Source organism: Microtus ochrogaster, unplaced genomic scaffold (assembly GCF_000317375.1).
Source record: "Microtus ochrogaster isolate Prairie Vole_2 unplaced genomic scaffold, MicOch1.0 UNK10, whole genome shotgun sequence".
Lineage (NCBI taxonomy): Eukaryota > Metazoa > Chordata > Mammalia > Rodentia > Cricetidae > Microtus > Microtus ochrogaster.
The window spans coordinates 7172351-7187912 of NW_004949108.1; positions in this window are offsets into that span (position 1 = coordinate 7172351).

Consider the following 15562-nt stretch of genomic DNA (forward strand, 5'->3'; position numbering starts at 1 on the left):
CAGGACTGGAACCTGTGTTTACTATGCTTAACTCCTGTCAAAGTTTAAAGATTAAGAGTGACAGCACACTCCATAGCAAAGTAACTGAAAGAAGGGAGTCAGGATGAGCATGAGAAGGATAGGAAATTTATATGACAAAAGACACATAGAACATTACGTACATCATCTACGAGCAGTGTTACATAAGATGGATTTAACCCAAGCATTGAGAAGGACAGTAGAGGAGAGGGGGTAAAATCTATTAGCACAGACAGGAGACATGAGGGCATGAATCCCTTTATTTCACATGAGAAAGTCTAAGCACAATATGTCATTTGATAGTCAAACATGGCATAGAAGTATATCATACAGAAACAAGGAGAGACATACTAAAAGAAGCATCCCATAAAATTAAAACGAGCTCATTCTGGGGGGCAGGATCTCAGGTCGTGGAAAACAGGAACAAAGAACCAGTGTTAAGCTGTTGCAAGAAGTCTTGTTTCAATTTTTATGCTTTGTAAATATTACTTTGGTAAGAAATTAGATGCTGAGAATAGAAAAAGAAAATCAAGAAAATCCAACCCTCTCTTAACAAATAATCAGAAACAAAACAACAAAACTGTTCTAGAAAAAAAAAGTGCAACCATTACTGCCACAGAGTGAATTATGGGAAGTGAGATTTTGCATCCAAATCTCAATAGTGTAAAGGCTCAGGATTTCCCACAAGGGTCCTCAGCACAAGTAGGAGAGGGGGCGTGATCTAACTCTGACCCACAGTGTGTTAGAAATCTCACTTCAGCTCAGTCACGACCAATAATATCAATGTGCGTTATATTCTCAATATCAAACCTTTGAATTTGATCATGTGGTGATTAAAATTAAAGAGCAGCTTTATTCTGTTTCTCAGAGCAATTTAATTTTTTCCCTTAGTCATTCTCCTTCCTCCACTCCTCCACAGAACACATTTTCCTCAGCATTATGGGGGAGGTTCACAGCATATATCTGGAAGCTCATTCTGAGCACAACAAACCAATTAGCCGCTAAGAAAAGCACTGCAGAGCGTTCTTGCCATTTCTTTTGACTCAGATTCTTGGGTGTGAATCACAACTCAGCACCCAGGAAATGGGTGACTGTGCATCAGTACTTCAGCAACTGTGCATCAGTACTGCAGTGGTCATAGTTTTCTTCCAGAGTCTGAAGGACCTCAGTACAGCACAATTAACATGTGTCCATCACTGTACATGCAGACACTGTGGGGAATTTATAAGTACTTTACCTCAAAGGTCTTGTGGATATGTAAAACTTCACAGAATTCATACACACCAAAAGAAAAGGCAGGGTTTCCAATCTGAGATTTCTAAGCCCCCATTGAACGCTTCCAGAACTTTAAGAAAACACCTAGATGATGTGGGATTCCCCTCTGTATGCTATGAATAGCATTGGTTAATAAAGGAACTGCTTTGGGCCTATAGCAGAGCTATAGGGGAACAGAGCTAGGTGGGGGAAACTAAACGGAATGCTGAGCAAAAAGAAGGCAGAGGAAGAGAGAAGCCATGTAGCCCTGCCAGAGACCAGACACCAGAACTTTAGCCGGTAAGCCACAGCCAACTGGCGATACACAGATTAATAGAGATAGGTTAAATTAATATGTAAGAGTTAGACAATAAGAAGCTAGAACGAATGGGCCAAGCAGTTTCTGTGTGACAATTTTGGGGATAAGTGGCCGGGAACTAACTAGCGGCCTCCTCCAACACCTGGACTCCTCTGTGGCAGTCAGAGGAGTGGGCTGGGACCTTGTGACACATGAGTCCCCAAATGACTAAATGTATCTTTTTCCCATCATTCTTCATATGGACAAAGTAAGACCTCTGGGAAGGAAACTGGCTGGCTATTACCAGAATTGGTGGGTTCAGAACCTGGACCCTGGTAACTCAGTGAGCCAGAACAGGCCACCTGCCCTCAACCTACCAATTAGGCAAACAGTAATAAAAATAAATAGATGGGAATTTATTTAATGTGAACATGTTAGGAAGAGGGACAGAGGAACAGCGCCCTTATCCACTACCATCCTGTCCATCTTTGGTATTCAAATATGAGGTCTAAATGAAGGCCAGTGGTGTTTATAACTAAGCAGTTCATGTCAAGGTGTGGTCCCACCCAACACTTGACTTCAATGTCTCCTGTGAGGTGGTTTAACAAGTTGTCAGAGCTGTTTGCTATCTCTTTGCAGCACCACACAGATTCCCTTCAAGCTGACTCCAGAGTCCCAGATTTTTCCTTCCCTAGCATGATGCTCCTGGGGAAAGTTCAGTTTGGGGGTCCATGGCCCCAGTAGCGTGGCACTCAGGGGCCAGGGCCCAAGTGTCTCTTTTGAATGTCTCCATTGCTGCTAAATATGGTTAGTTACATCACCAGTGACGAAGTGAAAGAAACATGAGTCTTCTGGCTGGCAGCTCAGGGTTTTCTCTACTGTCTTTCCCCTCCTTTCATACTTCAGGCCTGTTTCTACTTATGGGAACTGAAAATGGAGCCCATTCTAGAGAATTATGGAGATGTTACCAGTCTGCATTTTCCCCAAGGAAAGAAGTTTGATAAATTATTTAAATATCCACTTTTCTCCACTAAAACATACAGTATGCTTTTTTATCTCTAAGTAAAATGTGGAAACACTTATTTTACCAAGCCATTTATATGCACCATCTTTCTTCTTAAGAGCATTGCTTCTCTCTTATCCATTGCTTTGGAAACCCCAGGAGATATAATGAGATATTGATTGCCCTAGCTCTTGTCTCCACCCTAGTTTAATGATTTCACGACTTCAGAATAATTTTTGTTCAGGAAGCACGAATTCAGAAATGGGTCCTACAATTTTTTTAAGATATCATGTGACACTGGGCAGGAATTTGGGCATTAGTATTTCGATACATCAGCTCCTGGTTTCTGTTTTGTTTTGTTTTATGTCTTCTACAGAAATGTTACCGCAACAGCAAGGATATTCCATTACTGTGCCTGGGGAAATGGCTCAGTCACGTCCTTGCTGTACAAGCGTGAGGAACTGAGTTCAGTCCCCACAACTCAGTGCATGGTAGTGCCTGCACTTATAAGCCCAGTTATGAGGAAACAGGAATAGGCTGATACTTGGCAGCGTGTCTAGACTAATTAGCCAGGTCCCAGTGAAAGACCAAATCTCACAAAACAAGGTGCACAGAACCCATAGAATAAACCCAAGGCTGACCTCTTGCCTACATACCACACACACACACACACACACACACGCGCGCGCGCGTGCGCGCGCGCAAAATTATTGGCCTCTAATTAGACTTTCCAATCTCCAAGAGATATGAGCTGCGAAAGACTATAGTTAAACATTAAACTAGGGGACTATGGATGTGGATATAGCTCAGTGGTAGAGTGCCCATCTAGCAATGTAAGGCCTAAGGCCCTGGGTTTGATCATCAGCATCACAAAGTAAGAGATAAACATTGGGATGGGATGCTCGGGATAGACACAGAATGAACCAATTTTGAGATCTATCATTAGGATAAGATCGACTCCTAGAAATACTGGGTGTTATACGATCTTCACGGCATCTCTGGCTGGGGAACACTGGGGCGACAACAATGCTGAGGAGGAGGAGGAGGAGTTGTCAGCCCCTGAAACACAGCAGAAGTTCTGATCTGATTGGAAATTCTCAGGATTTAAAATTAGGTGTTTCAAAAATAGACCCAAGGCCATTCAATGGTCTACTAAACCAGCAAGCTTGGATCATTTAGTTAATCTTTGCCTGATTAACACTTTAAAAAGAGATAAATAATGCCATTATGAGAACACAAACAGGTTGTCCATGTCACATTCTACTGTGTGATGTGGGATTCCCCTCTGTATGCTGTGAATACGTTTTATTACCATTGGTTAATAAAGAAGGTTCTTTGGACCTATGACAGGGCAGAACAGAGCAAGGTGGGAATTCCAAACAGAGATGATAGAGGAGTCAGGGAGACACCATGTAACTGCTGAGGAGACAGACCCTGGAACTTTACCGGGTAAGCCACAGCACTGTGCCAACACACAGATTAAGAGGAATGGATTAGTGTAAGACATAAGAGTTAGTTAATAAAAATCCTGAGCTAACAAGCCAAACACTGTTTTGATTAATATAGTTTCTGTGTGATTATTTCAGGTCTGGGCAGCTGGGAACTAACAAGCAGGCTCCTTCTAGAGCTGTGTGCCTGTAAATTCTTGAGATACATAAAATCCCTCTCTTCCTTAAGGAATAAAGATGGGAAATGAAAGTGTATGGGTTGTTTCCAAGGAAAAATGGGTAGCATTTTTATATGAAACCACAGGAGGCATGTTGATCCCAAGTTCCATGGATAGCCATGAGGACATGGGTCTGCCTGTGAAGATACACCGTTGGAAGCATCAAGAGGAAGAGAAGAAGCTGCCTAACATGGGAAGCTTCCTTGTTTCTCCACTGCTGCCCAAGAAGCTGCTCTATACTGAAGCATCTTAAAGCAGTGGTGTTACATCATTGCCTCCCTAGGACCAAAGCTTGCACCCAAATATGTCTTGCTTTAGAATCTTACATGGTTTAGTCATGTGGTGGCAATATGTGCTCTGATGTGGAGGTTCTACTGAGAAAGAGAGATGACTGAGCTTCTTGTCTTCTTCTCCTGATACATAGTACTTCTCCCCATCTAATCTCTTTAGTAGGATAGCCAGACATTTTATGTGGTAGCTCAGTCCACAGAGCAGGTGTTCTGGAAGAAGATGCTTAGAAAACTGGCTTTCATCATGGCTTTGGCTCAAAGTCCAAGAATGTTACTTACTCCACTTTTTATGGCAGGAAAATCTTACACCATTGCCAATATAAGAATGGAGTCAAGAGTTGCCTTGGTATGTCAGAAACCTCTGCCTAGCTGCCTCAACAGCTGCACAGAGCATCTTCACTAAATAGATGTCAAGTGGCTGAAGGAATACATAAATGATCACCCTCCATTCAGGTTTAAGTTTGTGGTTTGTCTGTCTCTTTGTTTATTTCTGTTCTTGGCTCAGTGAACTCAAGAAGTATTTATTCTGTCTGTGGCTGGCTTACCTGCAGCTGTTAAGAGGGCTTAAGAACTCTCTGGCACACTGGCTCTGAGACAGATCATTTTTCTACACCCACTTAACTAGCAACTATGTTGAAGAACTGTTCACACCCTTCTGAAGGAATCACTGCTGATTCTGGCACCCAGTATTTTATAGTGATTAAGCTTTGACATGGCCACAACCAACTTAACTTGGAACTGGATGCTTATTTTCAAAATACTGACATCTTATTCTACCCAGGACCCCTAAAAGTAGGATCAGCATTGCTCTCCCAATCCTGCCTCTCTCTGTGGCTCTCCCTCCTTCCCTTCTTCTTTTTTTTAGTGGCTCCCCTCAAAGACTACAGAATATGGCATTTAAAATGTTTAAGAACTTAGAACTTTTTACAACAATGAGACACGTCTGCTCCTGGCAGCACAAGTTACTTCAAGAGGAAGATAGACATCAAAGAGGCTCCTTATGGAGTTTGCTAGGCATTTGGGCAAGAAACTGCTTATGAATGAACTGCTTAACTGGACATGCAGGACCCACAGAGAAATGACTGCTGAACTTGCCTAAAGGGGAGATGGTCCTTCAGGGTTCCTGCTATAGGAAAGAGTCTGCCAGACATTCTGCAGGACACAGAAGAAAGTGACTGACAAACTGCCAATATAGGTGGAACTGTTTTTAAAATTTCCTGGTTCATGGAAAAGTCTGCTGGATACTATGGACCAGTAAGCTAAAGATGGATGCCCCAATGGTACAGAAAAACTTTGGGTGACTGTCCAGGCAGTGAGATGTCTCTGTCAATTCTAGAGTTTTGGAAGTTGCTTACAATGCACCACCTGCTTACTTAGGTAAAATTATATCCTTTTGGAATCTTTGATGGAGTTGAAGAATTTACAGTTATAGTTATAGTTTTCCTTAATTATGATAAAAGGTAAAGTAGATATAAACATTGTAACTGTAATTCTTGTTTGATATCTGTTCTATTATATGTAATTTTACTATGTTAAAGCCTTTTTTTCATTTAAACAGAAAAGGGGAAATGGTGTGGGAGGTCCTTCTGTCTGTGTGTTGCTTTTATTGGTTAATGAATAAAGAACTGCTTTAAGCATGTAGCAGGGCAGAACAGAGGTAGGCAGGGAAAACTAAACTAAATGCTGGGAAAAAGAAGGGCTGAGTCAGAGAGACGCCATAAAGCCACTACCAGAGATAAACGTGCTGAAACTTTTCTGGTAGACCATGACCTCATGGTGATATACAGATTAATAGAAATGGGTTAAATTAATATGTAAAAGTTGGTCAATAAGAAGCAAGAGCTAATGAGCCAAGCAGTGATTTAATTAATACAGTTTTTTGTGTAATTATTTTGGGGCTAAGCAGCTGGGAACCACCAAGTAGAGTCCCTCCTTCCAACAGGTATTCACTTTTGACAGCTTAGTTGGGGAAAGCCTTGCCCTCAGGGCACCTTATTGCTCCAATATTAGTGCCTCCACCTAATAGCAACTAATCCCCTTACCAATGACAGCCCTTCTTTCAGCACAAGTTTTGACTTCCTAGTTAAGCTCCCAAGTGTTCTTTTTCTCCACAAATTGTACAATTTTTATTTCTTTTTGTACCATTTGCTCTTTTTCACTATAGACTCATATAAAAGTTATTAATAATAACCATGCCACATACTCAAAGTTATGCTATGCCGGAATACTTTTAAATTTTGTTCACGCAGGTCCTTAGGACAAGGACAGAAGGCAGATATATTTTTTACCAAAATATCACAACATGACCTCCTAACCAAGTTACTATGAAAGTTCTTGTTTCTGTCTGAAACCTCATGAGCTGGGTTTCTACAGTGTCAATGTAAAGGATTGACTCTATGACAACATGTGACTTAAGAGGCAGTGTTCATGAGGATAGGGATCTAGACAGCATTAAGGACTATCTTAAGAAGTGGAAAGTCCCATGGCTGGGCATAAAAGTCACTTGTGAGGTTTAAACAGAGACATGGATCGTTTCTTGCCTATTTGTCTAACTTTTGAATCAGACAGCACAGAGCCTGGAAATGTTAAAAACCACACAGACATAAATTGAGTATTTCCTGTATGCTTGACTCCGCATTGATTAGTAGATGTATAATAAAAGCATATTATTAAATTAACTAGACTTACAGCATCATCTGTCCAGACAATGTAAAAGTAAGAACTGTCATTGTAGTTTCTGCGAGAAATACAAAATTGCAAGCATAAAGATGTTTAGTGTGAAAGGAGGATTTGAACATAGGAATTTGATTTTTTTTTGGCAGCTAAAAGACCAAAGCAGACAGACTTATAACAGAAAGAGGAAAGATGACTTTTTAAGTGTTAAAGAGCTAGAGAGGGTTCTGTAAAGTCTTTAGGGGGAAAAACAAACCACACACACACACACACACACACACACACACACAAATGGTTCTTCTAATAGCTGAGCTAAAAAAAAGAATTAACAATAAATGAGAACAGATGAAATATTGAACTCATCCTTCACAGAGAAAATGAGAAAAAAATAATTTAGAATCTTAGGGAGTAATAAAATTCTTCCAAAATACTTAATAGCAGTAGAAACCTAACGAGGGAGTAAGCCTTAAATCTAGTTCATCATATTGTAAATAGACAGCCCATACCCTCCATGTCTATACCAGGAATCAGGGGCAAGTTATCTCTCCTTTCACTTTGGCTCCTGAAACAATGTCCCTGAGACAGACTAAATGTTCTGGAGCAAAACAATGGCACAGAAGCACAGCCCTGGAGTGGTGCAGCCGCATGCAGGGAGCAAAAACGCTGGGGCAGATTCATGATTACAACCTCCCCTGTTGCTAGAGGACCTAGTGAGTCCTTCAAGCTGCACTGGGAGGCTACAGATGACCTTTCTGAACTCTAGTTTACCTCCTTCTGTGAGGTGGATGCTGATTCATCCAGCAGCAAGTTCTTTCTCTCTTCTAACCTTCACATGTCTTGTGTTTTCTCTGTCTGATATTTTCTATAAAATAGATGGAAGAGGAGAAAAGAGAAAAAGACGATAGGGGAAAGGGGGAAATGATATGTGTATGTAAGTATACATATGTAACACACACATAAACACATGTTTGTGGCAAGGGATTCTATGTGTACATGGAAAATAGTCAACACAATAGTCCACCACAGCATCAGTGATAACCTGGCAATGTTGCTTCAATCTTCCCTCAGTGGTTAATATGGTGATAATTAGAAGTCTCAAGATATTGAAAACTTAAGGCTTCTAGGTTAGATAGGGAAGAAACATGGATAACAAAAATCAAGATGAAAGTGGAGTGACCTGGATTAGAATTGGTAGGTAGGCATCAACCAATGAGAAAATCTGAAGGGATGAAGAACTCCCCACGGAAGCAAAATAGCTATTCTGAGGAAAACAATAGTGTATTTATTTTAGGGGATTAAGCAACTACACAGTCATATAATAAAGAAACCATCATACAGGGAAAGACAAAGAGGAGAGAGAAGAAAGGCAGTGTTTCAACCAATTACGGGGACCAAACTCAATGAAAACCAATTTTGGTCAGAATGCTCGTGAATGAATGAATATGAAAACAAACCAAGCTTTCTAAGTGTCTCCATAATGTCTCTCAAGTGACTTTCTTCCTGGAAAGAGGAAGAATTACTGCATTTTACGAGCTGTTTTCAGTGTGGACAAGACTTTTGAAGAGATAATTTGCAATCCAGCTGCAGGAGATGGCAAAACTCAATCATGATCTAATCTCCTCTGTCTGTCTGTTCCTGTCTGTTTTTCTGCCTCTCTCCCTCCCTTTCTTTCCCTTTCTCTCTCTCTCTCTCTCTCTCTCTCTCTCTCTCTCTCTCTCTCTCTCTCTCTGTGTGTATGTGTGTGTACATGCACATGTGTATATGTGTGTGTGAGATAATCTTTCCTAACATAAGTGGGTATTTCTGGAGACTGCACATTCATTCCCAGACTTGAAATAACCACACAGAAACTGTATTAATTAAGTCACTGCTTGGCCTATTAGCTCTAGCTTCTTATTGGCTAGCTCTTACATCTTAAATAAATTCATTTCTATGATTTTATACATTACCACGAGACTCATGGCCCACCTGTAAGGTGCCAGCTGGTGGCTCACATCTTTCCCCTCTGGTGGCTACATGGATTCTCACTGACTCCAACTTCTTTTACCAGCAATCAGTTTAGTTTTTCACACCTAGCTCTATTCTGCCCTATCACAGGCCAAAGCAGCTTCTTTATTCATTAACCAATGGTATTCACAGCATACAGAGAGGAATTCCACATCAAGTGGAAAATTAGTAAAGAAAACCTGGGTGAAAAGTATTTAGTATTCTCTCTGAATGTTTATAGCAGATACCCCCAGGTAACCAGTAGGCTGCTTTCAGCCACTCTGGAAAGAGCTGACCTCATGGAACTTGGACTGCTTTGAAGAAGCACGTGTTTTCACAAGTCACAAAAGTTAAAGTGCATGAAGGGAAAAGCCCAAGGAGAGAATCCTATGTGCACATGCATGGTCAATAATATGAGAATGTTCATAGCCCACTTCTCCCTGGGGTAGCGATGAAGCATTTGAGGAAAGGGTTTACCTCAGTAGAAAAAAATCAAATAGTTGTTTTCATAAGACCACCATAATGATAAAATTCTTGGTTTTAATCAAATCAAAGATGTGTGAATGTTAGAAGTCAACCCTGACTTTTTACAGAGGAGAAAAAATCCAAGAAGAGAAACGCCTACCCTCTACAGTAAGGTCACATCTGATAGGATGCCAGATTGAGTGTAGGCTACGCCAGAGGTGCACAGGGAAGCAAAGACAACAGCAAGTGAAGCAACTCCCCTTCACTTGCACTGCCACGTAATGTTGGGTTAGGCGCCCCCTTCTGGACACTCAGAGAATTAAGAAAAATTCTCAATATATGTTCCTATTCTTTTATATCTGTTTTTCTCCTTCAGAACTCAACTCCTGTAAAGAAACTGAGTGCACCCAGGTAAATTGAATGATTGTAGTGAGTACTCCAGAAATGGTTGTGGACGGTTATCTAACCTAAATACTTTGAATGTTGTCCCATTGTGCCCTAGCCCCTATTGTTTCTAATAAGAAGTCAGCTGTAAGTCACACCAAGGTTCCTTCCTGAGTGATGGTCCATTCTGCTGCTGCTTTTAAGAATAAATTCACTAAATGAAGATACCAAAATTAGATTGTCAGACCCAGACATATAATGGTGGAATCCAGGAAGACCCATGCTGCAGCCATGCCGCTGAGAACGACCTGACTCACCTGCCCACTTGCTTGGGAACACAGACAGAGCCAAAGATTTCCCTCATGGCTTTGGTACCCTCTCTGGGAGGTCCTCAGGCAAGAAGCAAAGAGCCAAAAATCTGACCAGTCAAGAAATAAGCAAGATTCACGTGCATATAGGCAACTCTAATTGAACTCCAGTGTCATTAATAATCAAAAAAAGCTAAAAGAGTACAGGAAGCTTAGAGAAAATGGGGAGATGTTAGTGTATGGATATGATCAATATAAATTTTATATATATAGAATATATAAATACAAATATAATACAAGTTTTGTATAACTGCATAGAACTTTAAAACAAAAAATACTACTACGAAAGAGAAAGAGAAATGTCTGTAGCATACAACAGGTCTATTGCTCTGCCCTCTTTGTATATGAACAGAATGCCATATGGGGAAAGTGACCCACGCACTTGGGAAATGTAAGATTACCTTGAGGTCTGTAACTCAATGCAAGGCAGATTACATACTATTCCTGTAGGTTGAAAGATGTTCTGTCTTCACCTCAAGGGATCCTTTACCATGCAAACCTTGCCAGGGTCCAAAGGCAGTTTTCCCAGGAGAGTCTGTCCAAAGACTCAACCTGAGACATCTTCCATCTCTATAAACTATATGACCTTTTGTTATTCACTCACACTGTCTCCCCCTCCCTCCCTTAAATATACCCTATGTTGTAGCAGCTGTGCATGTATGCATGCATATGTTCTCTCTATCTCTGTCTTCTATCTCTATCATCTATCTATCAACTGTCTGTCTCTATCTTCTGTCTCTATTTCTATCTACCATCTATCTATCTTCTATCTCTATCATCTATCTATCTCTATCATCTATCTATATCATTTATCTATTTCTATCATCTATCTCTATCATCTATCTATCTCTATCATCTATCTATCTTTTATCTCTATCATCTATCATCTATCTACCATCTCTATCATCTATCTATTATCTATCTACCATCTATCTGTCTTCTATCTCTATCATCTATCTATCTCTATCTAACATCTATCTTTCTACTTCTCAGCTTTGTGTATTGATGTGATTTTTTGAGGAAAGATATGTTTCTTCAACCATCTCTTTGTCCTCCTTTCTAATTACTTTTCTAGAATATAGTGAATGCTCTAGTCCAGCAGTTCTCAACCTGTGGGTCATGAATCCCTTGGGGCTTGAATGATCCTGTCACAGGGGTTGCCTAAGGAAAACACAGATTTGTATTATGATTCATAATAGTAGCAAAATCACAGTTATGAAGTAGCAACAAAAATTTTATATTTGGGGTCACCACAAATAATTTTAAGTTGGGGGAATCACCACAACATGAGAAACTTTATTATAAGGTCACAGCTTTAGGAAGGTAGGGAGCCACTGTTCTAGATGCAGTGAGTAGCAGCCCCAGTCATGACAGAGTACCTGCCCTGGCCTGAAGTTAGGACTATGAAGGACTTCAGCCGCTTGCTTCATCTCCTTCTAAGAGCAATTCCAAAGAGTAGCTACGTAATATCTCCATATTACAGACATTTTCATACAAGACAGAAGAGTTTTTTTAAAAATGTAGTATCAAATGATACACTTTCCTGAGGCAGAACCAGGATTCATGCTCATGTGTCTTCAATGCCAGGGTCTGTTCTCTCCTTAATAGACCAAATGCACCGACTTGGCATCCACAAACACAAATCGCTCCTAATGTGACTCATGTATAAAGCGAAAGACACACACTTCCTGAGACCCAACTTAAACTCTCATGCTCCTGTTGCTGGCTACCTTCCTCTTGCCCCCCCCCCAAAAAAACTGGATTCTGGAATCCTAATATCTCATATATAAGCTAAATACAATGGAAGCCAAGAAGGTGTCATGGCCTACCCAAAAGTCCTGTGTGAATCCAGGACAGAATGGAACAGAAAGAAGCCTAGCTCTCAGGACGTGGTGCCTTTTTATTGTTCCCCAATTTTAGTTATGTTGCAAAGCAAGCTCAATCTTCAATGCAGAGAAACCCTTCAAGCAAATGCACATTTCCTACTACCAAATCCAAAATCATAAAGTGGCAGGTTCTTGTTATTCACTGTGTTAATGGTAAGGAAAAATGCATCAGAATCTGGGCTTATTTCCTCTTTTCTGATCTGCTCCCAGTCCTCTTACCAAAAACCTATTGTCAAAATGATTTTGAGTTAAATCTCTCAAAGGCTCTCTATAGTGTTCTTTCTGAGAGGTAGATCAGTTAGCTTTTAATAGGTATAAGAAAATACCCAAGGCTAGAAAAATTATAAAGCAGTGGAATATTGAATACATTTCTCTCTGGAGAATCTATCAGAATGGTGCAGGAGAATTGTCTGTATTCTGTCAATCATGTTTTAAATAAATGCTGATTGGCCAGGCAGGAAATATAGGCAGGAAACCAGACAAGAAGTAAAAATGATGTAATGAGAACAGGAGAATTCTGGGAAGGAGGAAGCTGATTCCTCCCACTCCTGCCCAGACCACCGAAGCAGCAGGATGTGACCTGCCAACTGAAAAAGGTACTGAGCCACATGGCTAACATAGATCAGAAAAAATGGGTTAATCAAGATGTGAGAGTTAGCCAGTGAGAGGCTAGAATCAGCTTATAAATTATGGAGAGGGCCAATCAGCTTATAAATTATGGAGACCTATGTGTGATTTTCTTTAGGGCTAAACAGTTGTGGAGTACCAGGTGGGACAAAAACCCCAACAACAAGCAAGCCGGCCCCTCATGTTACATCAGAATCTCTGGGAAACTACACTAATGCCTTTTACAGGAAGTGCCCAATCAACCTAACAACCTTCCATTAGGACCCAGCTCTTCAAGGTGCTACTCCCCCTCAACATCACTGCACCTAGAACCGAACTTCCAATATATGAACCCTGGACAGACAAACCACAGCCAAACTATATTTTGGATGAGTCCAAGCCAATCACCCATTCTCTGGGGAACAAACCTGTAATTAGCAACCTTCTACTGAGTGCATTTGCTTCCTGTGCCCAGTGTCCAGACTGCTTTAAATAAAGAAGACTCACCTGCTCTATTCAGAGCTAGAGAAAGTGAAGTCTCTGCTTAAGGAGCCTGCTGCCCCACCCATCACAGACTGTCAGCCTGCTCCTTAGCTCATGCTGTGCTTCTGCAGATGCTCACCTGACAGGACGGTGTCATCACTTTACCGCCCCTCTTCAGGAACACATCTTCACAGAATCAGAGGAAACCAGCAAAGGGTGGCTCCTGAACACACACACTTAAAAATACTGAATAGAAAAATATATATATAGCAGGGCAGTAATGTTTTGGGAAAATGTGATGGTGATGTCTAAATGTCCAGTAGTGACAGACAGCACAGATGAACTTGGTTCTTTCCCATGTCCTCTGGAAGAGGGGCACTAACGTGTTGACTCATTCCAAAACTGATCCACCCTACGGTTGCACGGTGTTGGCAGAATTGTTTCTGTTCTGCTAATTAAAAACAGGTGCACTTGCCTGAGCCTTGTACTGGAGGCCATTTCTGGTTCCTGGTTGCCCTAGAGACTGCCAGTCTCCACAGCCAATCAGGTTAGAGGGAGAGTTCTGCTTTATTTGCATGGGAGAATGGGGGTTTCACCTGAGATGGTTCATATTAAAAAAAGAAAGAAAGAAAGAAAGAAAGAAAGAAAGAAAGAAAGAAAGAAAGAAAGAAAGAAGAAAGAAAGAAGAAAGAAAGAAAGAAAGAAAGAAAGAAAGAAAGAAAGAAAGAAAGAAAGAAAGAAGAAAGAAAGAAAGAAAACAGAAAAATTTCATGTGCCATAACTGTTCTCCAAAAAAAGGGAGAAATGACTGGATTGAAAGCAATTTGGCAAAAAAAAATAAATAAAATAAAAAGCAGAGAAGAAAAATTAAGCTAGCTGTTTCTGAGGGATAAAGGCAAGGGCAAAGACTTCAACTAAGCCAGTACTAAGCCAGGGCTAGTATTGTCTCTCTACCTAACACCAGAGGAAGAAAATATGTTGCTCTGTTTACTGTCTCTTTTAAGTGTATGACTTTATTTCCATCTTCAAGAGATGGGGCCTGAGGCGCCAACAAAACCAAGTGCTCCAAGCCATTAAGTAAGCGGATGATTAATGATGACTGTCACCTGAAGAGGACTAAAATCGTCACGGAATCAAACTCCTGGGCAAGGCTGGGAGGGGCTCCCGAAAGTATGTTAATTGAGATAAGAAATTGTGGGTGAGACTATTCTAAGGCCTGGGGTCCTTGGTTGAATAAAAGAGAGAAAGTGAACTAAATACCAATGTTTACCTCTCTCTACTTCCCAGCTGTGGTGCCAGATGCAACTGGGCAGCCTTCATTTCCTGCCACCGTGACCTCTCGAGCACAGTGAACTCTCCCCTCAAACCAGGAGTCAAAATACACCTTTCTTTAATTTGCTATTGTCCGGTAATTTGCTAAGAACAGTTTCTGTTCTCCCAAAGGAATTAAGGTCAATGCCCACCATCCCTATCAGATGGTTCACAACTGCCTGTAATCCCAGCTTTATGGTATCCAGCTCCTTCTACTGGTCTCTGCAGGGACACACACACACACACACACACACACACACACACACACATAAAATAAAATAAAATAAATAAAGTAACTAACTCAGTAGGATGAGTCATGATTCATCCCTAGTTTTCCCAGCCTCTTACTCCTCAGTCTGATTTTATGCTCTGGTCCTCAAAGTCTTCTATAAAATGAGGATTTTTTTTTGCCTCCTGGGGCATCAGTCTTGCCCTATGGATCTATAAATTAAATTCATTCAACTGTGATAGGAGAGGATATTTTTTCCCTACAGTCTAATCCTATAGAACCAGTCTCTCAGCAATCCCAAGCTCCTAGCAAAGGAGAGGGAGGGAAAAGGGAAGAGAAGAGCCCCAGAACAATAGCCCTAAGATTTAATTTGGTTTTGAGCTTTTTGGTTCGGTAGATCAGAAGCTGACATTTAGAATGGATGATTCAGTTGTCAAAATGGAAACTTGGCTTATAGTGGTTAGAATCTATGCTCAGGAATTATCTGATCTTCCCCCTTCTTTTTAGTTTACAGCTCTCAAGCCAATTTAATTGGATTCGCCTTCAGTGAGGCTGTTTATTACCGTCTGGCAAGGCAGACTTTTGAAATTATAAGAGACTTCAAAATTGTAGTGGAGATAGTGATGAATCAAGAGATGAGGG